This window comes from Sciurus vulgaris, assembly GCF_902686455.1.
Source record: "Sciurus vulgaris genome assembly, chromosome: 9".
NCBI classification, from domain to species: domain Eukaryota; kingdom Metazoa; phylum Chordata; class Mammalia; order Rodentia; family Sciuridae; genus Sciurus; species Sciurus vulgaris.
Window position 1 is genome coordinate 136,633,016 of NC_136469.1, and position 27,978 is coordinate 136,660,993.

The following is a 27,978-nucleotide window of genomic DNA, read 5'->3' on the forward strand; positions in this document are numbered from 1 at the left end:
AATACTCAAAAAGAAATAGCTCTGCTATTGATAAAAATAATAACCTCCTATACAGCAGGGGGTGGTAAGAAAGCCTAAATTTATTGCTGCTGTGTTGAGTACGCAAATGTCACTTCCTTAAAGAGGGAAAATTAGTTTTTAAGCCTGGTTTAGCAGCCAGAATCTCTGACTGTCTGCATAATATTGGATTTTTCAAGGCTTCTATGATGCCCTGGGGTGGGGTGTTTTGCATGCAAATTGCACATTATATAATGCTAAAGATGTTATATAAGGAAAAAATGAAGGCTGAAATCTCCGTCTTTTTTCTTTTTCATTCTCCTTTTCAAATGTTCTGATCCTGTAGTTCCAGCTAGCATTTATTGAGCACTAGTGTCTTAGGTGCTCTTATATCATTTAAAACTAAGGGCAATCATTTGAAAGAGGTAAAACTATCCAGTTTTTGTGGATGAAGAAACTGAGGCTCTGAGAGTTTAAATGACTCAGCCATTCACAACAGAGGTATTGCTCATTGCTCTGCACCAGAGCTTTTTAACCTGGGGTGTGCATCAGAATCCCCCAGAGGACTTGTTAAGACACAGCTTGCTGGGCCCTACCCTGGAGTTTATGATTCATGATGCACAAGTGTTCATCTTCAATAAGTTTCCAGATAATGCTGATACTTTTGGTCAGGTGCCCTACGTGGAAAATCAGTGCTCTGTAAGATGCTAACTTTTCCTTTGACTCTTAGACCTTAAAATTAGACTGTACTCCAAGCAGTCATCCATCCACGTGTCTTCCTCCAGATGGGTAAAATGCCAGGCATGCCTAATTTAGAGACAAGTGATTAGATTTCTGGGAGCAGGAGAGGGAGGGGAGTCAGCCAGGTGGGAAGGAATAGGCTATTCTCGCTTGTCATTAGATTGAAATTCAACAGATAGGATTCTTTTGGAGTCATCTCATGGGCTGATTCCCACTCTATCCCCAGGCCTATAGGCCAAACCCCAACTGAAAGCAAGTTAGCTTCAAAGTCAGTTTCCTCCAAACAGAGGATCAAGGCTCATCACTAATGATGGAGGGAGGAGAAGAGGGAGGAGGTGCGAGACAAGAAGGGTCCCTTAGTCCTTAGACTTGAGCTTTACCAGGAAGAGGTCATTTACATTACTCACTCCGTCAAAATGAGATCCCCTCAAGATTGAGAGAGGCAGTCATTGTTCCACTTTATATTTGTATATACTTTCTGTCAACCGTGTGAACTAAATTTTTAGTAATTTAATAAGGTATTGTTTTCCTTTATACTTCTGAACCTGCAGAAAAGTTTAATTTAAAGCAGTCTTAAATAGCTAGGTGTGGTGGCCCACACTTTTAAATCCCAACCACTCAGGAGGTCAAGGTAGAAGGATCTCAAACTTGAGGCCACTCTGGGCAACTTAGTGAGATCCTGTCTCAGAATAAAATATAAAAAGTGTTGGGAATATAGCTCAGTGGTAGAGCACCCCTGGGTTCAAACCCCAGTAACAGACAAAAATACAGTCTTTAATATTTCAATACAAACATTTAAAATTTCATAAAATTTTTGTAACCCTGTTGTCATATTTCTTCAGTTTTTCAATTTAAAGGGAGCTTCTGAAGAGCGGCCTGGGTCTCTCACTCCACCCTGGAGAAGCTGCAAGCATAATACCTCTGGGTAGATAAAAGTCATATTTCACAAATACCATTATCCACAAAATGTAAGTAAGAGGAGAACGGCAGAGGAATCCTGGTATGTGCACAAGTCCTCGGCTCCCAGAGAAGCTCTGTGCTGCTCTGAAGAAGTAGCAGGAGCAGGGCCTCACTGGCTGTCTGATTATGAAATCAGAAGACCCTCCATCTGCAGAGCTGTCAATCTGTCTTCCACTCCAGCAACCACCCTCCTGAAATGTCTGCCCCATGCTGCACCATGGGAGCTTCAGTAAAACTCAAATCTGAACATTCCCTGGCCTTTGTGAGGTCCTCCTTGGGGTGATCCAGGATACAACCCAGCTTGCAAGTCTGGACACACATACCAACAAGAACTGAGGCCAGATTTCTCTTCTAATTGCCATTGATTGATGGCTCTGATATTGGTGACAAACCATCTTTGGGTTTTATGAATACAAATTGTTTATAAAGTTGCAATCAAAGAAAAAAAATATTTAAGACTTTATATTCATTATTTGGATAGGATTGCAAGCAAGAGGGAGCAGTCCAAATCTCATCACTACAGAGACATTTTATTCTTCACCAGACATTTTTAATAAATTCCCTTTTCTATATCTTCACCACACTCAAAGTTGCACATTGAAATAACACAGCTCTAGATCTGAGAGTGTTCAGTCTCAAGACATGAGCAATCCAGAAACCAGAGAAGTTAAAGTGCATATCAGAAAACACACACCTGGGAAGTACAAGGCTGGACCCACCCCCAGGCCCACTCTCATTTCAAGGTCTGAGCCCATATGGCTTCATCACATGTGTGCATGAAGTGGACAGGGACAATCATGGCAGGGCGTCTGTGAAGGTCAGAACCTGAGGCAAGATGCCCTCCATTCACAGTGAGGCTGCGTGCTGTACTCACTGTAGAACGTGGTCAATTCTTTATCCACATAGGGCCACAAAAGCCTTTTCCCTTAGTTTCCCTCCAGCTGTGACACCTTGATTCAAGAAAACGACTCAACTTTCTTTATCCTCAGAGTCTTCCTGAGATATCAAATAAATAAAAAAATAAATAAATAAAAGATTTTAAAGAATTACTACAGACCTGAACTAGAATTTTATTCTTCCTGATTTCTTTCTTCTTTTCTGTCTCTCTGTTGCTCTATCTTCGATTTCCTCTATTCTTTCTGTTCTGCTCTCTATTCTGCCTCCTTTGCCTGTTGTGGAGAGCTAGCATTTCCCATCACCCACTGCCCCATGGATTTCTAAGTGGGCACGATTACTTGGGCAAATGTCACAAGCGTGCTGGTTGATTAGAGTACTCATCTTGGGCTGTCATAACAAAATGTCATGAAGTGCATGGCTCAAACAACAGAAATCTATTTTTTCACAGTTATGGAAGCTCCAAGTCCAAGATTGAGGCACTGGTAGTATTGATTTCTGGTGAGGGCTCTTTCTGGCTTATTGTCACCCCTCTTCTTCTCATTGTGTTTTTGCATGGCCTTTCCTCTGTATTGGGATAAAGGAGAAAGAGAGAGAGAGAAAACTCTGTCTCTTCCTCTTTTATAAGGATATCAGTTCTATCAGATTAGGTTCCTACTTAACCTTTATTACTCTTTATAGACAATCTCAAAATGCAGTCACTGGAGGTTAGGACTTCAATATATGAATTTGGGGAAGCATAATTCAGTTTGTAATAGTGATCTAGATCAAGACATGAGCCTTTCTGGGTCTATAATCCTCATCTATAAAATGGGAAGTTTGGGCCAAATGATCTCTTACATCTTTCTCTATACATAATAATTTCAGCAATTTCTTCCCCTAGAAATGAGAAGTATTTCTGAAGATCCCCTGCCCACCTTTCCCAATGCTACCTTCTCTTTGTCTGCCATCTGGCTCCATAGGAGATGTGAGATTTTCCAGGACTGCTGAGTGTACCGTTCCACCTGGAAGGAGAGGAAACCAAGACCCCAGACACTTCCTGGCAGTTAAACAGACCAGATCAGTGGTGGCAACAGTGACTGATGAGGATGTCCCAAGTTGGTAACACAGGAGCTTGAGGGCCCTTCAACAGCATTCAGATGACAGAGCCGGGAGCAGTGAGTAATATGAATCTATTAATGCCAAATCATGTCACAGAAAATGGATCAGCCTTGGGATGCACTATATAAATGAGATCATGAAAGGAACAAGGTGGCTTTGGTACTGTAGACCTAAGGGACACTTAGAGCTACAGTCTGGTGAAATCATAAGATTGGCAGGCAGGAGCTTAAGGGAGTTTTAATTCCACGTGAAGATGTAATTTCCTAAGAAGAAAGTTAACCCTAAACTCGAAGCAAGAGGAAATTTAGTTTACTATTTCATAGTTAATAATTCTTAGTGACCATATTCCTTTGTCCTTCTTATCTTAGTGCCCAACACAGACGGGGTTGAAGGTGTTCCTTTGGAAAGTGTGATCATGTGGGTCATGGTAAGCTCCTAGCTCAGTGACAACTCCATCAGTGGTGGACAGAGCACCTGGTGGTGGTTCTGCCTCAGTGCAGATATGATATGACAGGCGCAGCCTTGGGTGGTGACATGAACTCTTCCTGGGCTGGTCCTGGCTTTCCCCTCAGGCCTCATCTCTATAAAAGGCAAATATTAACCTGTTGTGCACTGATTCATTTATTCTAGTTGAAATGTTTTTATACCGTTTGTTAGCTTTGGGGGCGGGGGATAGATGAATAGACAAATCTCTGAGTCTACAAGCAGAGAACCTAAAAGGAAAGATGTTACTGCAGGAAACTGATCTGAATTTTCCTCTATTCAAATCCCAGTTTCTTTGATCCCTGTTTGTTATGACTCTTGGCATAAATTCTGGATGATTTTTCTCTTTGTTCTTTTTAGATATTCATGAAAGTAGAATGTAGTTTTACATGTAATACATAGATGAAGTATAACTTCCCATTTTTGTGATTGTATATGATTGGCTTACAGTGGTCCTATATTCAAATATGAACATAGGGAAATTATGCCCAATTCATTCTATGGTCCTTCTTATTCCCATCCCCTCTCCCTTCCTTTTATTACCCTTTGTCTAATCCAATGAACTTCTGTTTTTCCCTGCTGCCAGTCCTTATTGTGTGTTAGCATTCACTTTATCAGAGAATATTCTGCCTTTCGCTTTTTGAGATTGGCTTATTTCATTTACATGATGGTCTTCAGATCCATACATTGACTGCAAATGCCATAATTTCATTCTTATTTATGGCTGAGTAATATTTCATTGTGTATACATACCACTTTTTCTTTATCTGTTCATCTGTTGAAGGGCACCTAGGTTGATTCCACAGTTTAGCTATTGTGAATTGAGCTGCTATAAGCATAGATGTGGCCACATCACTGTAGTATGCTGATTTTATGTCCCTTGGGTATAAACCAAGGAGTGGGATAACTAGGTCTAATGGTGGTTCCACTACAAGTGTTCTGAGGAATCTCCACACTGCTTTCCACAGTGGTTGCACCAATTTGCAGTCCCACCAGCAGTGTATGAATGAGCCTTTTTCTCCACATCTTCATCAACATTCATTGTTACTTGTATTCTTAATAATTACTATTCTGATAGGAGTGAGATGAAATCTCAGTGTAGTTTTAATTTGCATTTGTCTAATTTCTAGAGATATTGAATATTTTTCATATATTTGTTATATGATAGTATTTCTTTTTCTGTGAAGTACCTGTTCAGTTCCCTTGCCCATTTATTGATTGGGTTATTTGTTTTTGGGGGGTGTGTGTGTGTTTGTGTGTGTGTGTTAAGCTTTTTGAGTTCTTCATATATCCTGGAGATGAATACTCTATCTGAGGTGCAGATGGCAAAGATTTTCTCCCATTCTGTAGGCTCTCTCTTCAGGTTCTTCATTGTTTCCTTTGCTGTGAAGAAACTCTTTAGTTTGATACCATCCTGTTTATTGATTCTTGATTTCACTTCTTGTGCTTTAGGAGTCTTGTTGAGGAATTTGCTTCCTAAACTGACATGGTAGGAGACTGGACCTACTTTTTCTTCTGTTAGGCACAGGTCTCCAGTCTAATGCCTAGGTCTGTGATCCACTTTGAGTTGAGTCTTGTGCAGGGTGAGAGCTAGGGGTTTAATTTCACTTTGCTCTTTCCAGTTTTCCCAGTGCCATTTGTTGAAGAGGCTGTCTTTCTCCACCATATGTTTATGACACCTATGTCTAGTATGAAATAACTATTTATGTGGGTTCTTCTATTCTCTACCATTGGTATACACGTCTGTTTTGGTGCCAATGCCATGCTGCTTTTGTTACTATAGTTCTGTAGTATAATTTAAGGTCTGGTATTGTGATGCCTCCTGTTTCACTTTTTTCACTAAGGATTGCTTTGGCTATTCTGGTTCTCTTATTTTTACAAATGAATTTCATGATTACTTTTCTATTTCTATGGAGAATGTCATTGGAACCTTAATAGGAAATGCATTAAATCTGTATAGTGCTTTTGGTAGTATGGGCATTTTGACAATATTAATTCTGCGTATCCAAGAACATGGGAGATCTTTTCATCATCTAAGGTCTTCTTCAATTTCTTTCTTTAGTCTTCTGTAGTTTTCATTGTAAAGATCTTTACCTCTTTTGTTAGATTGATTCCCAAATATTTTATTTTAATTTTTCGAAGCTATTAAGAATGGGGTAGTTTTCCTAATTTCTCTTTCGGTAGATTCATCACTGGTGTACAGGAACACAATTGATTTATGGGTGTTCATTTTTTATCCTGCTACTTTGCTGAATTCATTTATGAGTTCTAGAAGTTTTCTGGTGGAGTGTATTAGGTCTTCTGTATATAGAATCATGTCATTGGCAAATAGGGATAGTTCAAGTTCTTCTTTTCCTATTCTTATCCCTTTAATATCTTTCTTCTGATTACTCTGGCTAGGGTTTCAAGAATGATATTGTATTCAATATGTGGTGAAAAGATGTGGTGAAAGAGTACATTCCTATCTTGCTCCAGTATTTAGAGGAAATGCTTTCAGTTTTTCTCCATATGGAATCATGTTGGCCTTGGGTTTAGCATACATAGCCTTTACAATGTTGCTAGGTTTTCTAGTGTTTTGAACATGAATGGATGCTGTTATTTTGTCAAATGCTTTTTCTGCATCTATTGAGATAGTCATATAATTCTTGTATTTAAGTCCATTGATGTGATGAATTACATTTATCATTTTCCATATGTTGAACCAACCTTGTATCCCTGGGATGAACTCCACTTGATCATAGTACACTATGTTTTTGATATGTTTTCTATGCAATTTGCCAGAATTTTATTGAGAATTTTTGCATCTATGTTCATCAGGGATATTGGTCTGAAGTTTTCTTTCTTTGATGTGTCTTTGTCTGATTTTGGTATCAGGGTGATACTAGCTTCATAGAATGAATTTGGAGGGGTCATTTCTTCTCTATTTCATGGAATAATTTGAGGATCATTGGTGCTAGTTCTTCTGTGAAAGTCTGGTAGAACTTGACTGAGAATCTGTCTGGTCCTATAACCCTAGATGTTTATTTTGTTTGTGTTTGTCTACTCAGCCCCTGACTGCTCTCCCTGTTCCTTGTCAAGTAGTCCAATGCTGGTCTCACACATTGTTCTTGTCTCTATGCAATCTCACTGTGCCCACAAGTCAGATCAAATGATTCAGGATGCCCACACATGGTGTGGTTTGATCTTATCCCTTGGAGTGTTAAGAGAGCACCTTGCAGGTGTGACTGGTACCAGTCTGGATTTGTACTGCTCCTCCAGAAGGCCTGCTTCTTACTGACTTGTCTCACTGCCCACTGCTCTCCTGAGCCTGGCTCTGAGATCTCTCTGTTTTAGAATGCAAATGCTTAGGTGTCCCTTTCTCAGATGTCATGAGGGACAAAGGATATGACTCAGTCTTTTGTAGCCTTCATACCAAGGGAGTGGCCAGCCAGGCTTTCTCAACAACCCTTAAACCTTGTTCCTATCCTTAATGCCTGGCAGCCCTTTCCTGGGACAGAAATTGGGTTAAGAGTACCCATCTCTACAAGGTGTTAGAACTCTTTAAATTCATATTCACATCTAAAACTTCCACATATACAAAAGAAATCAAAGCAAAGTCACTGATTTCAATTTTTTAGACGCATTTTAGGCAGAAAGAAAAAGTTGGATAACAAAGCTCTATTTCAAATCAGTAGATTGGGGACCGGTTGCCACAGCCTCAGTGAGCTCACTGTCCCTCCCAAATGCATCATTCCAATGTTCTTGTTGCTGGAATGAACTGTTTGTGCATTGCTGCTCTGAAGTTTATCTGTATCATACTGACAGCAAGATTTAAATCTGCTCTACTGTAGGAAATGTCCTGAATTTACTTTGTCAAGGGCATTTTTTTACAAGGATAATGAAAATGGTTGCTACAAGTATTTAGCTCACAGGGTATCTAGTTTCTAACCCCATTTAAACATCTGCTTTTATTTATTTGTTTGTTTGTTTGTTTGTTTGTTTGTTTTGATTTGGGGAGGTTTACTGAAATAATATTTATCCTCAACACATGGGCAAAGGGTCAGATCCCTAAAGACCTCTAATTTGTATAAAATATTAATAAGGGTTACATAGGTACTAGAGACAATAATTTTATTTAAACATAATAACATTGAAATATTTTTAGGCTCCTTGATTTCTGAGATGGGATATTTATTTCCTTTAATTTCAATAATAATGCTTACATCAAGTCAATAATAAATTTGAAATAGTCCTGAAAACATGGATGAATAAACTGTCATTTTGTGAGTTTCATGGTTAAAAAAATATGGGAGAAAGGGAAAGTCCTTGGAATAGTCCTTCTTGATATCCACATTCAGTTTTTCAGTTGCTAAGTTCCTTAGTAGGAACTAAGGATCCAGAAACAAGAAGCAAACATGTACCCTCCGTGATAGTCTCTAGAGGTGGCTGTCCAACATAACCAGTAGTCCACCTTTCAGGCACTTTCTGGCTGGCATGCGGTTGGGAGGCGTCCATGTGTCTACTTCTGGATGACACACTGTGAGCAAAAATCCTGCATCACTTGCAGCCAGAGCATGTAAGTATCAGTACAAAACTCTCCCCTTCCTCTGCCTATGTGGCTGGCTGTATGTAGACAGAGGTGGCTCCCCAGGAACATGAGAGGAACCTATGAATATGATGGAATATCACTCCTGTGATTAACTTGCTAGTCAGCCAACTTTGAGTTAATCAAAAAGATCATCCTGGATAGGCCTGACCTAATCAGGTGAATCCTTTAAAGATTGAAGTATTATGAGACTTTTCTACTGGGCTATAATAAGAGCCACCAAGATAATGAGACATTAATCTATAATCACAAGAAACTGAATTCTGCCAAAAAACCTGAATGATCTTAGAAGAGGACCCTCCCCAAATATTGGCAGTTAGGACAGGGAAACGGTAGAAGCTTAAGTCTGTGGCCTGAATCTGGATCATAGGGAATTAGGTCATTACGTTAGTTAGCTCATCATTGCTGTGATATAAATACCTGATAAGAACAACATAAACCAGGAAAGGTTTATTGGGTCTCACGGTTTTATAGGTTTCAGTTCATAATCAACTAGCTCCATTGCTCTGAACCTGAAGTGAGACAGAACATCATTGCAAAAGGGCATGGCAGCCTGGAAGCAGAGAGGGAGAGAAGATCCAGGGACAAAGCATAACCCCAAGAGCATGCCACCAGTGACCTACTTCCTCCAGTCATGGCACTCCTGCCTACTGTTACCACCCAGTAATCCACTCAGAATATTAATCCACTAAAAGGATTAATCCACTTACGAGGTTACAGTTTACATAATCTAATTGTTTCACCTCTGCACATTCCTGTCTTAAGACAGGAGTTTTGGAGGGACACCTCATATCCAATCCATAACAGTCACTGAAACTCGCAAGTCCTTAGAGAGACAGAGCAGCCACAGTCCCATTTAAGCGATGTTGTCCCCTTATGGGAATTCATGGAAGTGACACTGGAAGTGGATAAGGATCACCTTTAGGAACAGCGGCTCTCAACATGAAGATAAGAGTGGCAGATGAGACACCATGCAGCTGTCACTGGGTCAGTACTCCCCAACAGTTACTCAGGACTCAAACCAATTATCGTAAGGAGTGGTGCAGATGGAAAACACAAGTAGATTCAAAAAAGTTCAAGGGTTAGGAAAACAAAGGTTTCAATAATTCCTATCATAGGCTGCACACTATTAATACCTGGGAAATAGCAATGTGAGTAAAGGCTTCCCCAAACCCAGTGCTATAGGTGGGTAGGAAAGCGACCCTGATCCCTCTGCAGTCTCTCATTCTTTTCTGACCAGAGCAAACATAAGGAAGGTTGGACCATTGGTTTCCCTCACATGGTAAGCCTCTCAGCACACATTTCTCACCTTGTCCCCTGGCACTAGAGGACCTGACATATGCCCCAGCAATAAAGAACAATTGCTGAATGAATAACCATCTTCTCTCATCCCTGGTTCCTTGATTACACTGGTCTTGATTTCCCAATCCCCCTAAGTGGAATACTTCTGCATGACATTCTGCTGTGGTTTGGATATGAGTATAACTCAAAAGCTTATGTGTGAGACAATGCAAGAAAGTTTAGAAGAGAAATGACTGAGTTATGAGAGTCTTGACCCAATCAATGAGTAATTCCCTGATGAGATTAACTGAGTGGTAACTAAAGGTGTAGGATGCGACTGGAGGAGGTGGGTCATTGGGGGTGTGCCTTTGGGATATATATTTTGTGTCTGGTGAGTGGAGTCTCTCTCTCTCTGCTTCCTGATCATCAAGTGAGCTGCTTCCCTCTGCCATGCTCTTCCACCATAATGTTTTGTCCCACCTGGAGTCCCAAGGAATGGAGCCAGCTGTCTATGACTGGAGACCTCTGAAACTTCTTCTCTAAAATTGTTCTTGTCAGGTCTTTTTGTCACGGCAGTAAATAAAGTTGACTAAAACACCTTGAAAAACTGGTGTGAGAGTTTTCTCTTCTAATTATGCTTCCCTGATCCCCAGGATGCTGAAGTATTTCGTGTCATCACTTTGGACCCCCTCTCTGCACACCTTCCACTCTAGTTTATAGATGTGACTTGCCTAACAAAGCTATGGACTCCTTAGGACCTGGACTATCATATTACTTCAAGCCACAGTCTCGGGAGTGATTACTGACACATGAGTAAGTGCTGAGTAAATATTTATTTGGTACCTAATGAAAGGATGGATGACAAGTTATTGAGCCTGAGTGTGCGTTAAGGCTGAGTATCTAAAATCCATCTTACAGCTACAAGAAAATATTCTGATAATCTTCAGGATTGTTTTGATGACTTCACACATTTTATATATGAATGCAATTCATCAAGGTCCTCAACACTGACATTAGGCCTCAGTGTCTTAGAACTATGCCTGGGGAGAATGGCAGAGATTGAGTCATTTTTTTTGCTAAAACTAGTTCCATTATTTACAGTCACAGATTTTTCCCTGTGAGTTTGTTTTGTTTCAACTATTATACCAGTAGTAAATAGAATCCTAAGTCTCCAAAATTATAGAACCACAGGTCAGTAAATTTGGGCCCCAGCAAAGAAGGGAATTTCACAGCTGAGGACATTGCTTGAAGAGATAAATCTACCTCATCACAAATTTGGTGCCATAGCATACTTTGAACTTTCTGAAGTGATGTATAAGCAACATAGCTGGGAAAGTGGCAAGGACACCACGCCATGTAAGACTTCTCTAAGACTCTTTCGACCATTTCCTCATCAAAGAGTCCATTGCTTTTTGGGTCCATCCAATCTTGCAGACTCCCCAGGAGACCAAAGTTTCATTGTGAGAACAGTCAATAATACGGTCCAAGGATCAGCACCTCAATCTATACCTAGGTCCCCAGGAACAATTTTTTTGTGACTCCCATGACTTCCATTTACTTGCAACTTGAGAATCAGAGAACCAAGTTCAAGCTCTTTCTAAACTTATACTCCCCAATTATTTTCCTGACACATCCAGATCCATAGCCCAAATGCTTTCTTTAAACTAATTTTTTTCCCATTTAGTATACATTTAAAACTTGAAAAGTTATCTCTTAATTAACCATATCACTAGAATGATACAGCTGAGAAAATATTATAAAAGGACTGAAAACTTCAAAATAATTTTCTCCTGGCATGCAACCTTCATATTTCTATTTGTAAAAGTTTGCATTTAATGATTACATGGTACTCTGGGGCAGGAGAGTAAGAAAGAAGTTCCAAGATATATTTATAAAATAATGATGATGAAGTATGTTTAAGTTGATTTCAAAACTCACAACAAGCTTTTACATTTTCTTTCCTTGGACTCTTAACATCCTTTTAAGGCTAAGTAAGTAAGCAAAATCACTTACTAGAAAGAGTGAGGGTTTTAAAAATAGACTGCCTGGCTCCCAATTCCAGTTGTGCCATTTATTAGTTATTTAGCCAGTGGCTTGCCACATGCCAGCATCCATTTTTAATAACTATGATACTAATCTCATGCATGCATCATTTACTCAATAAACATTTACAGAATGTCTATCATGTTCTGGGTATCTGTATAGATTTGGATATTAAAGTGAAGTATCGTGAAAAATAATGAAAAAATTACAATCACAAAATTACTGTAAAGAGTAAATAAATTAACCTTCATGAAGTGTCTGGCATGTGATATTTGCTCAATAAATGTGATAATCCCCTACAACTCTATAGATGGAGATATTAAATTCAGAATAATAATATAATCTGTCCTTGGTATCATATCTAGTAAGGATTTTTTAAAAGTAGTACTTAGAGTCAGGCATATCCGCCAAGGCCAGGACAAACCCCCAAACTTCATCTGGGATTTTGGAAGAGACTTTGTAAGGAAGTAACCATTTATAGAAGTTCCAGTTGGTTTTGAAGATCCCAAAAGAAGTGTTGAAGAACCCTGAGACTGACAATGGTCAGGGTAATTATTAGCCTCTTATTATAACAGGATAAGGGAGTCGGGGTGAGGAACAGAAGGGCCACCCTTCTACAGCTATGGTCATGAAAGAACAAAGCCCTTGCCAAAACCACTCTGAAGTCTGGAGGGAGCAGAAAAAAGACTCAGCCTCAGTCTCCTCATATCCGCAATCTCTTCTGGCACCTCCCATTGGCCAGAGGACGAGGGAGCCATGGTACTGAAATCTGGGGAGCTCAGTCTCTTGAGACAAAGAATAGTCCGAGGAAAGGCAGCCTCTGCCTTTACGCTCCAGTAACTCACACCCCTTGGTGTGCGAACTACACTGACCTTCTCTGTAGACCCCAGAAAATTCCATCAGTGATGACATCTGGCTTGAAATCCACATGATCTGACCAGGTCCCAGTGCTGACCAAGTGATGAGGGCGCAGTCCTTTGCGGCTCGTCTTCTTGAACCAGAGACAAACCGTAGGAAAAGGAGTTGTATGTCCCTCAAGCACTCAACATATAATGGTGAGACAGAAACAAACCAACTGCAATAGACACATTTTTAAAGGGACAGGAGAGGCAGAGCAATCGCTGATTCACAGCAATTTTGAACGTCAAGAGGGTACACGTCAGGTCTCTTGATCCAGGATCAGAGAATTTTCCTCCACTGGGTTGTTTTGCAACCTGGGTGTTATTCCCTGGTCCACTGCTGTCCTTCAGCTCTTGGGTCAACCTTTTGGATGAGGGAGGATGCAAGTGGCTTCTCTCACCATAACTCCTGATGAACCAGTAAAAATGGAGTCATCCTGCTCCACTGCTTTGAGCTCAGCTGACTTAGAGTGCATTCCTCTAAAGAAAACGCCTCTGCCAAAGATGACAACTATAACCCCATCATGTAGGAGGCTAAGACTGGCATCTGCCACATTAGGCTTCTAGAACCACTGAAACCGTAGGCAATATGGAGGACAGGGATTGCTGAACAGGCTGGGCAAGTGGTTCTAACTGCAAAGTGATATCACTAACAGCATCCCAGGGGTCAGAGAGGAGTTTGGAGTACAGTAACCCACCTCGGATACTTTTTCTACACCTAAGTCCTATGATGAAAGGTAATGGAAAATTAAAACCTAATATAGACAGAATAGCAAACATTATTGGCCCTCAGGTATAAAGATTTGAAGAAGGCAAGGAACCAAGAGTATTCAAGGTACTTACTGAGGATCAAAGGAATAAGAAATGAGGTAATGAAAGAAGTTACAAATGAGAACCATGATCATGTGGCCATCTGCAGATCTAAGGACTGTGAAGCTCCAGCTTTGCTTTGATAAATTTATTTGCATATAAAATAAGCAATTATTTCTTTCCTTTTCCTTATACTATTATCCTACTATTCAATACACAGAGTTAATAGTAGTTAAGTTTACATCTCAGTATCTAAGTCATCAGATCCCAAGAACAGAGTGGGATTGAGCTAGAAGAATGAGCACCAGTAAGCGGACGAGATGGCTTGTGAGGCTCTGTGCCTACTGTCTGGGGCACAGGCTCAGCATGATTCAGCTGTATAGGAGATAATGCATTGCAGGAAATTCAAATATGATTTTTCAATTACTTAATTTCAAAGTTTATTATTATAAAAAAAATAAAGCTGTATGAATGCCAGATGGACAAGTGCAGTCTGCACTATGTTCCGCTCCATCAACCAAGCTGGTAACTGTGTTTCCTCAAATCACCTTCCCTTTATGACACAAGGCTAGAATTGAACTAGAGAAGCTTGCATGAGACACAGAGGTCACTATTTTCTAAACTGTGGTCAGAGACAGTGAAAAATAGGTATAGACCATCCAATAGTCAGTACCTGCTGCCAGATATTTTAGGCCACTTAAAACTTTCAGCACAAATCAAGCACCCATCTACTGCTATCCAGAGTGGTCCCAGGTGGGACAAGCAGACGAGTCATATGCAACCAGACCAAACCACAGACCCATTGAATTGTGAGCAAATAAGATTGATCTTTGTTTTAATGTTGAAACCACTAATTTTTTTTGGGGGGGGTGGTTGTTATGTTGCAATAAATAATATGCTTGGAATTAATAGTGGTAGATGTTAGTTTAAGTAGAAAAAGTCAATATTTAAATTGATGTTTTAAATATTTTGCTTCTAAGATTGTGACAAAAATAACTAGATTTATTAATGGGCACAATAAACCTCCAAGGATATTCTCCCCACCAGTTTCATGAAGGCTTGCATTGGACAGTATTATGAGTGGTATATGTGTGTGTGTGTGTGTGTGTGTGTGTGTGTGTGTGTGGTTTGTCTTTAACACATATCACAAACACTAGCATACATCACGAAGTCAATGAATGTGTTGAATAGAATTAGAATTGAATAGCATTGATTGCATAACCCATTCCAAGCTCCATGGGACAGTAGCATCTTTGAATTCGGGTTATTTCTTCATGTATCATTTCTTTGTCAACTGTTGAATTAGTAGTAAATATACCATAGTGATGAAAAAAGTGTACTACAGAGCCGGATTATTTGGTTTAACTCTCAGTTCATCCAAAGTGATATCACCTTGGACCAGTTTCTCGGATTTTTTTATCCCATTTCTTCTTCTACAGAATTAGGGTAATGATTTACCCATCCCTAAAGCTATTGTGAGGATTGAGTGGTTTAGACCCCAAAAGTACTTAGAATAGTGCCTGGCATGCAGCAAGTGTTTGATAACTATATGTTTTAAATTTTATAACAATCTTCAGTCTCAATTTCTTCATCTATAAAAATGACAATCATTACCCCAGTCTCATAGGGCTGTGAAAATTACTGAAAAAATTTATGTAAAAGATCTCAACACAAGGTGTGGGGCACAAATCTTTAATCATTGCTTACCCCCCCCCCCCACTTCCCTCTTTCTCCATTTCTTTTCTCCATCACACGTTAAGGGTTTCTTGGCATCACAACCAAGGGAAGCCCATTCTTACTGAAGTTATATGAGGATCAAATGAAATTATAAAGGCCTACCAATACTAATTCCTCTTCTTTTTCTTTCCTTTTCCAAGGGGACTTGAGACTTAAACAGAGTTAGATGTTTCTAAAGAGATAGTTGGTCTCTTTCCTAAGCATCCATGCTCAGAGCAAACCTCACTACTTTGGTCTCTCTGTACTTCCGTTTACAATCTGCAAATTGGGAGCTCTAATAGACCCATGACCTAGACTTCATGCTGGGTGAAGGTGGTTGGAAGACCATCGTGAAAGAAGAGACACAAAAGGAAAAAGGCAAAGCTAAGCTCATCATGTTGCTCCTGAGTCGCCCCATTAAATACCTGGGGTTAAAATACAAAGGAAGCTTGAGTTAGCATACGACCAGCACATGTTCAATGTTTAATGAATATATCTCCTTTGAACTGATAAATTAATGAGTAGAGTTGAAGAGAGACCTTGTATATAAGAAACAGTGTTGATTGGAGTTCTGAAAATTTAAAATCAACAAGTTAAACATTTTAAAAACTTGCTTTTAAACAAAGTTAAGTTCTGGAGCCTACACCTAGTCCAATTTAAAAAAAAATGATTGCAATTGAAAAAAAAATAACAAAACAAAGAACTTTAATTTTGTTTTTAGATTATCTGGTTGCAACTTGACCATAATGGAAAAATAAACAATGACTGTCAGTCTTGGTAAGGTGTAAATGCTAAATAAATAGAGCAATTTGAATGGGATTACACTACGTAAATAGTATTGATTTTTTTTGTTTGTATTAGAGTAAATCACCATTAGAAAATAGCTTTCCAAATCAATGGCTCTAATTTAAAACCTAATTATTTTAATTATTCCCCAAAGCAATCACATTATATTCTACTTATATACACCAGGAAAATATGCTGAGCCTATGTCCATACATGTTGTGCTAGAATCCCATATACAGACTTTGTAGCTCATCACTTTCTGCTGTGTGGACCCAACTCGAGGCAGACCATCTTCTCACAAAAGCAACCCTGTGCACCCTCCTCTAGTTTTCTTACAGAGCAACTGCTATCACAAGCACAGGATGGCCCCACATCTGCATTTGCAGCATCCTTTATTTTATGTGAGTTAATTCCTGGTTCATATCCAGGTGATACCATGTTTTAGTCAGCTATTTTGCGACTGTGACTGAGTGATCTGACCAGTACAACTGTAAAAGAGGAAAGGTTTATTTGAGGGCTCACAGTTTCAAAGGTCTTAGTCCATAGAAGGCTGGCTCCATTCCTCTGGACTTGACTTAAGGCTGGAGAGTGTGGCAGAGGGAAGCAGCTGGCATCCTCAGGTAGCAGAGAAAGAGAGTCTCCGCTCTCCATATACAAAATATATACTCCAAAGCCACCGCCTCAATTCCCACCTCCTCCAGCCACACCCACCACTTTAGTTACCACTCAGTTAATTCCTATTAGGGGATTAAGTCACTGATTGGGTGAAAACTTTTCCAGCCCAATCATTTCTTCTCTGAACCTTCTTGCATTGTCTCACGAGGTGAGCTTTTGGGGAATACCTCACATCCAAACCATAACATACCATGTGAAATAAATGGGACAGAAAAGCTTTCCCTGTGTTTTGGGAGAGGTTCCATCTTGAGTTCAGTGCAGTTTGAGAAGATGAACAGGACAACAGAAAGCAACTCCTATGCAGAGCAAGGAGAGCACTTTTTGCACATATATTTTAGAGCAGGGTCAGGACAGGATATCTTGTATGTTTATTCATCACTCAACTCCAAGGACTTATGTCAACCCTGAAAAGAAAAATGCTGCCTCAGTTTATCACTGAGACACAGGGACACAACACCACTTTGAGGTACTTAGCAGAGGTGAAGCAGGGTAATGACAGACATCCAAGAGCTCCCACCCCAAGGGAGTAGGAGCTCCCAAAAGCTCTATTTGGGCCACTTGCATGCAGCATCAAGAAAGGCAATGGCTTCTGTAGACACATCAGTGTCCTGCACTCTGCTGTGGCAGGATGAAGTTAGATCCATTGCTTTCTTCCCAGCAAGTACCAACAAGAAGGAACCAGAACAGAGAAGTGAGAAAGGAAGAACTTGGGAACTCACAGGACATGAAACTCTGATCCTCAAAATAATTCAGAGTAGGGTGGAAGTGAACCAGAGAAATGGTCATTACCATACCTTCAGCCTCGTTTTTTTGCAGATCAAATAAAGAATCCTGAGGAATGCATAAGCAGGTGAAAGAGCAAGTGTCCTAGAGAAGACCAAAGGAAGATTCCCCCCTTACTACTTTAAGGTTGCTGGGAGAAGGGGGCTGGGAATTTTAAGCAAATCTAGGGAAGACAGTGGGTGAGAGTCACAAGGAAATTCTAAACAGTTACGGCTCAGGAAGCATTTCTACTCATCAGAACTGACCCATGAGAAGACTAGCTACCTTGGGTGACCTGAGCTCAATCTTGGTGGAAGTTCATAAGTGAGGAGACTGGATCCCATCAACAGTGCTGAGGTGATCCTTGGGCCAGGTGGAGGACCAGCTGCCATATGGAACCAAAGAGGCTAACTCGGAGTGAGTCCAGAGAAGAGAAATGGGACTAGCAGATTGAAGTTACAAAGAAGCAGATTTTTACTCACTAGAAAGAGCTTATTACCAACAAAGCCAGTGGCCACATGAGTTGGTGAAATAGTTTTTCACAACTATGCATGTTCAAGCAGAATTTAGTTGACTACATCACAAGGTTGCCTTTCTCTGGATAAAATTAGAAAAATACCTTTGTGTGTGTGTGTGTGTGTGTGTGTGTGTGTGTGTATGTGTATGCACATGCACATATTTAAGTATTTTTTTAACAGCTAAGCCCTCTCATCAAATAACCTGATGCAAATGTTTATAGCAGCTCAATTCCCAATAGCCAAACTATGGAACCAACCGAGATGCCATTCAACAGATAAATGGATCAAGTGAATGTGGTATATATACACAATTGAATATTACTCAGGCTTAAAGAAGAATGAAATTACGGCATTTGTAGTTACATGAATGGAACTAGAAAATATCATGCTTAGTGGAATAAGCCAGTCCCTAAAAACCAAAGGCCAAATGTTTTCTCTGATAAGTAGACGCTGATCTATAGTGGGGAGTGGGTAGGGAAGAATGAAGGAACGTTGGATTTTGCAGAGGGGGGTGAAAGGGAAGAGAGGGGTGACGAGATGGGAAGGATGGTAGAATGAGACAGACGTTATTACCCTGTATAGGTGTATGATTACACTACTGGTGTGACTCAGCACTTGTACAGTCAGAGGAATGAGGAGTTGTGCCCCATCTGTATACAGTGTGTCAAAATGCATCCTATGGTCATGTATGATCAATTAGAACAAAACAAAAATTTTTAAAAATAACCTGATGCATAGCATGTCAGTGTGATGATGATGATGATGTAGATATTATTAACAATTACAGGAAAAACTTACCTAGCACTTACAATATGCCACCGGCTGTTCTAAGCACATTAAATGTGTGGTCATGAATTTTGCACAAACAGATTCGATCAACCAGGGATCAACAGTATTCAACAAATAAAATTCTGGATATGTGCGTTTTTGTCAGTAGAGCCACTATTTACATAAACTTTATGTTGTTTTAAGCATTATAAGTAAATAAAGATGATTTAATAAAGTACATGGGAGAACATTAAGTTACATGAAAGTACTACAAGTACAAGAGACTTGAGCACCTGCGGATTTCAATACTTCAAATGCTGAGGGACACTGTACTAACTCATTTAATTCTCACACAGCCTTATAAGTACTGTCATTATTCCCATCGTAGAGAGGAGAAACTGGGATGCAAGGAGGTTAATTAACTGGTCCTAGCTCACATAGCGAATAACCAGGATCATACCCAGCAATCATAGGTCTGTTACCCCTGTTTTGAATTTCCATGCCATATTAGCAAAATTGGGATGGGGGAACTCAGAGACTCACTTATTTCACCTTGACAACTTTGAGGCACCAACAACCTGCTTAGGTATCTCCAAAAAATCTAGCTCACCTTGGAGCACAATTTGGAAAACACTGAAGTAAAAGAAATGCAAGCTCCTTTCTGACTCTGATTGATGTATGGAGACATTCGCAGACACAAAGCTCAGAGACTTGGGCTCTGCTGAGCCAAATGAATGTGTTCTGTTCACCTGGATGGCGTGCTTGAGCAGGAGCAGTGTCTTAGCAGAGAGGAAGCTGTGACCCTGGCCACAAAGAACCCGCTGCCTCTGGCCTCCCTTCCTCATGGCTTTATAATCAGTAGAGACCTGTCTCCCAGAAACATCTCCCTTCATCTTCTGGATAGTAAGTTACCCTCCAAGGAACTCATTAGTAAAAACGATGGAGTGAGGAAGGAACGGAGGAAGGAAGGATGGCACAAAGACAGACACAAAGACAAGCACTCGGGAAACCAAGGAGATGACGTGATGCTCGCTCCGAATGCTGCATGCCGGCTCTCTCGGTGGGTGGAGAGAGCAGACCTCGCTTACGTAATGCCCGAACTAGAATAGTTCCCTCCTCCTTTCTTTTCTGTCATTAGCAGAACTGAGAAGTTGCATGAGCCAAGGATCTTAAAAAGAATCCAAACTTTATTCCAAAACCACCATATGCTAGGCGTGAAACCAAACTCTCTAGCATATGTGCCCCATAGCAACTGAACTCGAACAATGACACAGAATCATCCAGCAAGAGCGTGGGGGAGCGCGGCCCTCGGGACTCCCCAGAGCCGTTCCGAGCGCTCTGAATCCTGCCAGCTTGCCGTGGTCATCTTCAGGGCCCTTCTCAGTGTGTAGACCCTGGGGCTGAAAGGCTTTCAACTCTCTAGGAACCTTTTATAAATTCATAAAATGCAACCCCTTTACCAACATTAAACAACAATTAGAGAGAAAAGCAGGGTATGAGCGATGGACGGCGGATTTTTCAGACACCATCAAACAGTTTCATCTTTTAGATGAGGATCTTAAGATCTCAAAGAAACAAACTCAGGACTAGAACAGGCCTTTCTGTTCTCTAAACCAGGATTCTTCTCATTACTCTACATTATATACAAGTCCCCCCAGAACACTGCAAGTCTGATTTTCTTTAATACTTCCTTTCCTTATGGGCTCACAAAAAATGCATTCACTGTTGCTGACTAGTTCTGTGAACCATCTAGTCTGAAAACAAGACAATATCAATATGAGGTCTATTGGTCAGAGGTAAATATCATCAAAAAGCGTCTATAATCATTCTTCATTGTTTATGTTACTAATTTTGCTGAAGGTCTAAGCCCCTTTCTCAAGATGCCTAGGTAGTTCCTTCTTCTACCTATACCAGGGTAGTATAATTGGGGACTGATGCTTGGATGCTTGGTTCTATTCAGTAAGCAGTTCCAGACAGAGCAGATTGTTCTCCCCCTGCCTGGGACCATGAGATATTTAGCTCCTGCCTCACATTCTCATGCTCTATCCTGTGTCTCCATATCTAGGAGTATATCTCCAAATGCTGCCATAAATATTTCAATTCATCATGGAAGAGATTCTGCTTAGACATTGGCTTAAACTGCACCTCCATTAAGATGTCCAATTCTCTTTCCAAAATAGCCAGAGCAACTATAAAGCGATTGCTGCTTTTATAAGATAAATGATGAGTAGTATTGGATTCTAACCCATAGAATCACACAAATACTTGTGATTTCTACTGATAGGATAAAATCAAATAAAGTAAATATATAAATGGGGAAGAAGAGTGAGTAAAATTCCAGTTGTTGAATGTAGAAAGGAAGGGAAACTTCAGATCTCCAGTAGAAAAAAAACAAAAAGAATAAAAGAAGGACATGCGGTCAATGAATTGGAGTTTGAGAGTTCGAGGAGAAACAGAATTTATATCATCTCTAAGTATTTCACCCAATGTATTTCTCAACAAAGTCAAAGATAGTGACTCTAATGGAGAAACTCAGCAGAGACCAGCTTAACTATGCATCCAAGGTCAGCATCACGAATAATAAGATACCCCAATAAGGTGACCCGCTTGGTTTGGTGTACTGAGAAGGAGACCAAATGACCTTTTCTTGGCAAAAACACGTGCGTCATTCCAATAAGAAAACATTGCTCAAAACCAAATCTGGGGACATTATACAAAATAAGTGATCATTACCCATTAGAAGTGTCAAGGTCATGAGAGACGAAGAGGAACTACCATAGACTGCAGGTGATTAAGGAGAAATAAGAACTAAAAACAGTGCAGGATCTTGAATTGGATCTTAGAAGAGAACATAGTGAGAAAAGTTGGTTAATTTTGATAAAAATCTCTAATTTAGCTAATAATCTTATGCCAATATTAGTTTCCTGGTTTTGATAATTGCGCCATGGTGCTGAAAGATGCTAATATTGTTCACATTAAAGGAGTGAAGGAAGGGATTTAGAGGAATGACTGACACTATTTTTGCAGTTTTTCTCTGTGTCTAAAATTAGTTTAAAATAAAATATTAATTAAAAATAAAAACATGACTTTGGCCTGCATTCTGCTGTTGTGCTTTGTGTTTATCTTCCAGAAGGGTGGCTGTTCCTGGCCATGGCATTAAAAAATAACCACCAAATTCAACTTTGATTCCTTGGCAAATTCATAACACAAACAACAGCAAAGAATGTCAAAAAGAGTCAGTCAAGTTGTTCACCTGAACAACTATTAAGAGATGTCAGAGAGGAAAATGAAACAAGCAGCAAACCTTATTCTTTGTCTCCCTAAGCTCAGTCCCCTGGTCACTATAATGGTGATAGCAGACGTGTCTTAGTAAGAAGACAAAGAATTTACTCTTGATAAATTAGTTGTGGTTTGGAATGTTAATGTCCTCCATTAACATTTATTTCCTTTATAAAATAAATATACTGTCATTTGAATTGCTCATCCCCTGAACCCATGTGTTTTATATGCCTTAACTTTTCTAGTAACAATCTTTCCTAACAATGATATTTTCCAGGAATATAATCCTTGTGGTTGGCGAGAGTTATCATTTCCAGAAGGAAGGAGTAGCATGTGGAAATGGACTATTTCTATGATAAATTACATTTCGGACCTTTTCTCATAAGGAAGCTTTATGTGAACATGGGAATAGATCTGCTATTTCTTAGAAAGGGGTCCCAGAATGCCCCATAAGGACAGACAACCTGATGATGACTACTGCTCATTGACAGCCTACTGGATCCCTGGGACACACTTGACTTTCGACCTCTGTGTCACAGTTACTATCATCTTAGACTTCAAAATACCTATTATTTTAAAAAAATTAGATTCGATTTTCAAACACATATAGTAGGTAATAGGAACCAAGAGTGAAACCCAGGTATATGTCCCCAAGCTCCAAGATATCAAGAGTCTAACATCTTTAGAGATAAGATCAAGATCATCTGGTCATGGGATGCCTTAAAAATTATAGAGAGCTGCTTTAGGATTTTTTTTTTTTTTTGATGATGTTGTTTGTCTTAACTGGGTCAGAATGATCTGAGAACTTGCTGTGCTCAGCTGGTATCTGAATGAACAGTCCTGCTGCCTGTCCAAGGAATCCCAAGGGATCAAGAAGAAAAATTAAATCAGCCTTCTATGGGCGGATACAGTTCCCTTTCGGAGGTGGTGACATTTAAGCATCAGTTTGAGCGATGAGTTAAACTGACAGACAAGTGTTTTCCTGGCAGAGAAAACAACATGTACAAAGGTACAGAGGCATGAACTTGGAAAAGTTGCAAACAGTAAGTATGGATAGAGCAAAGGGACACTTCACATTTAAAGTGACAATATGCACAGAAGAAGCACAAAGGAGATGGATCATAATTTACACCTTCATAGTGCATGCAATCTAACCAGGGAGCCTGCCACCCACAAAAGCTGATGAGCTATAAAATGAACAGAGCCCATCTCTTGATACACTGTAAAATGCTGTTGGAACAATTACCTCCTCCTCTACCTTCTTCACTTGTTTCTACTTCTGCAACTCACTTTAAAAAATATGTGGGAAAAAAGTTTTCTGATTCTCTATGATGTTGAAAACACAATGAAAAACTTCATAGTTTTAAGAGAATGTAGCATATGAAACACTTATTCCTGCCAGTCAAGTCCCATAGTAAAAATGTTTGACTTGGGTGAACAGATTTGTCATTTTTATTTATTCATGATGCATAACTGGGGACCCTTGCCCACATGCTATGCCTCCTTTAGCAATGACAGAAAAACACCAAGCAGTGGGAAATAGGACTATCTATTAACTACTGTAGCTTGGGCACTGAGCATAGTAATGGTGAGCATCTCTGGAATGTTCTCTGGGTCAGGTTCAGAGCTTACTGTGTCATGATGAACTTCTCATTACTCTTCACATCAACAAGAATGTTCCAGGGTATTTATCCTCAGTTTAGAAGACACTGAATCAAAGAAGGGCCAAGTGACTTGGCCAAGAACACTGGTGAGTTAGGAGCAGAACCAAGAATCTGTCCCCACTGCATAAGTCTCCTGGAGTTCATTTAAAAGCTCAGCTCTGTATCAGTGATTATCCTGGGCAGAGGTGTGTGTGACCCTGGATGTCCCTGACTTCATCAATCATGGGCAAAATTGAGGATCACTAGATCACTATCATAGATGTGATGTACTGTAGTCTCCATTCAGTTTTGTTACAAAGACTCAATTTGATCAGTTCTGAGCATCCATGGGTAATTTGAGCTGAGAGAAAGAGAGAGAGAGAGAGAGAGAGAGAGAGAGAGAGAGAGAGAGAGAGAGAGAGAGAGAGAGAGAGAGAGAGAGAGAACTTGGTCCTCACGGCACATCTCACCAATGTGCACAACTTGCGAAAATCTGTCTGGTGGCGCACACCCTCCTGGACTCAGGCATTTCCATGCATTGGGAAAGAAAGCTGAAGCTCATGCTCCATAAGTGCCTCAGAGATGCACTATGGAGGCAAACCAAACGTAGGTCAAGAGAAACAACTGAAGTGATGTTCCTCAATTCCGCTTGTCATCCCCTGAGCGTCTACCTGCACCCCTGCAGCATACTGAAGATGATAAGACTCTGAGTAACTTGTCCAAGATGCAGAATGGGCCCGAGCAGATGCTCTACAGCCTCCCATTTCCTCATCAGTTGTTCTGATGGCTGAGCTGGGCTGCCCTTCGGGTCATGCTTGCAGCCCCATGGGAGAGATGAGATGGCTGCTATAAAAGTTTCCTCGTGCCTGGGCCTCGGGTGTTACTCCCACCATGGCCTGTAGTAAGAATGCAATCTCTCCTCCAAAAGGTCAGGGGAGTTGAAGGAGATGAGGTATGCCTTAAGGCACACATCATGGAACAAGTTCAGGACCAGGCAGGTTCACACTGATGCTTAGATTCCAGTAGATGCAAATATCCCTCTTTGTGTTCTACTTGGAGAAAGGAGAAAATAGAGTGGGGATAGAAATATAAAGTGGGAGAAGAGGAGAGGCGATGGGGAAATAGCAAGAGAAATGGAAAGAGAAGAATTGACTGCATTGGCTAGAAGATCCTGACCAGCTACAGTCTCTGGAGGCCCCTCCTTATTCATTCCGCCCTTCTCTCCTCCCTGGAGTGAATCTAAAACCAGGTCCCTGAGGAGTCCAGTGGGCCATCTTCCTAGATAGTTGCACTAGACAGCTTGATAAAGCCTGGCTGAGATGATGGTTTAGCAGAAATCGGGACCATGCAAGATTATAGTTTGACCACATACAGTTTTCAAAAAAGACTGGACAACAGCTAGAGTTACTTGAAAATAGGCTATGCAGAATCACTGGGTGGGCATTTTGCATACAGCAGAGTGAAATGTTACATTAGTCAGAGGTCTCAGCTTCAAAAAGCAGAACCTGACTTGGGAATTAAAGTAGAAAATGAATTTATTACATACCCATTGAGAAGACTGAGGAATTGTCAAGAGGCTGGATAAACAGTTTGAAAATGGATGGGAGCAAAAGACAGCAGATATCATCACTGCCTGAGAAGTTTGGTGCTCATTGTGTGCCTCGGTGAGGACCTGCTGTCCCCACTACTAGGGAGAGTGAGGCGGGAGAATCACTTGAGCCCAGAAGCTGGAGGCCAATCTGAGCAATGTAGGAAGATCCTGCCCCCCCAAAACAAACAAACAAACAAACAAACAAACAAAAAGTCTGATGAGTAAGTTCCTGCACCCCTGGGAGCCATGTGGACTTATCCAGTGAGATTCTGAGGTCAGTGAAGGTAGAATATCCTGTGCTGACAGTTTCCAGCAACATCTCCATTGACTCAAGGTTGAATAAAAAATGGCAGCTATCACTGGTATAGGTTTATCCTCTGAAGCATGGGTTACAAAACTCTAGAGGTGGAGTTTGAAGTCCTGAATTCCAAAAGCATCCCAGTCACTAACAAACTGACTTGAGAATCATTCACCCTTCCACCAATATAAGTTCTACATTTACCTGGTGGAGCTAGTAACTTCCACCCTGTTGCTGAACAGGGCTGCATCAGAAGCAACCAGGAAAGGGTATATAAATGGCAGTAGGACTCAGTGTCACATGCCTGTAATCTCAGCAGCTCTGGAGGCTGAGGCAGGGGGATTGTGTGTTCAAAACCAGCCTCAGCAATGGCGAGGGGCTAAGCAACTCAGTAAAACCCTGTCTCTAAATAAAATACAAAATACAGCTGGGAATGTTGCTCAGCGGTCAAGTGCCCCTGAGTTCTATATCTGATACCCGCCCCCCCCCAAAAAAAAAACTTACAAAATGCTAAGAACGCTCTTCGTGACCATCAATGTTCAATTATTACTGGAAGAGGATGCTGCACATGTAAGAGGCGACCTCCAGAGACACATCACAAAGGTCAAACACTGGCTGCACCTCTTATCACCTTGGTGGCATTGAAAAGCCTGGATGACCCTCTGAGTCTCAGGTTCCTCCTTATTCCTGGGGAATAAGGTTATCAATCTCAAAGAACTACTGCAAGAACCAGAGGAGAGATCATATGCACTGCTGAGTGCCTGAAACTCAAAAAATGGTGGCTAGAAATAATCACAATAAGCAATAATAATAGTCATTATTAAAGTAGTAATCACAGATTTCACAACTCTTACTCTGACTTAGCAAACCATACTAACTTTCTAATCACCCACAACAATTTATCATGGATGATTCATCCTCTTGGATTATGCTTTGGAACTGAGAATCAACATTTTATTTACATTTCATAGCTGCTGTTGTAACTCACATGTTCTCTCCAGAGGTCTACTTGAAGTAACTCACTGTAATACCAGCCAAGAAAGCTGAAAAATCCTTCCAGAATCCCTGCCTTTCTAAATGCCAGTCCAGCAAGGAAGGGGTTACTGGGAATTCTGAGCACTTGCTTAAGCACAAGGCAACCGACCTTGTCAGGAGGCCTCAGGCTTTTGCAGCCCTTCTGTTTGTCTCTGCACGCAGCCCTTAGTGGAAAAGTACTGCCCAGACTCTGAATTATTAATCTCATCATGACATTCAATACCCACTAGATGAAAAGAACAAGTGAGACCCACAATGAGGATCTAAGGGAAAACCAGGAGTCAGCAAGCAGTACATTTTGACCATAATCAGGGTTTTCCTGCTCCCCTCTGGGGTGGGGGGCAACCTCCCTCATCCTGAGTGCCCTCACCCATGCAGGCATCAGGTGAAACCACCGCTGCTTCCTTTTGGGGGCCGGGAAGAAAAGACATCAAATGACCCCAATCATCAGTCAGTGATGTCACACCAACTTTAAATCGGCTTGTGCTTTGAGTTCCTGAGAACTGGAGCACAAGAAGGAGGTCAAGGTCTTTACATTTTCAAGGACCAGGCACTGAATCTGGCAAAATCCAACTATGCTGGAGGATAGAAAATTATTGACACATGGAAAATTCCAGTAGTAAAAGGTCCACGGGAAATACATTTGTCATATTCCACATTATTTGGCAAGGCTTTGAACCAAGTTCTTAGTAAGGCTAACCTCTGAAAGAATGGATTTATTTTTATGTCAGAAACAGAAAATGACAGGACAGAAAGATCATGGCTCAAGAGATTCAAGTTCTGTAGCTTGGAGCTTTTTACTCCAAAGCACTTGCTCAATGCTGGTATGCTAAGGGTGGACAAGCATGGCCACCAGGGAAACCCACTGCCGTTTATGCAGTGCCTGGTATCTGCCAGGTACTTGCCAAGTGTTTATTCTTCATATCTAATTTACCTGCACAATAACCAAAGGATATGTAGTTTATGCCCCTTTTTACTTTTGAGGAAATTGATATTTAATAAGATATGCATTGACCAAGGTCACTGGAGTTGAAACTCAATCCCAGATTTATCTGGATTTAAAGCCCTTAAGAAACATATAATTTAGCAGAAGGACCCACAGAGATAACAGCT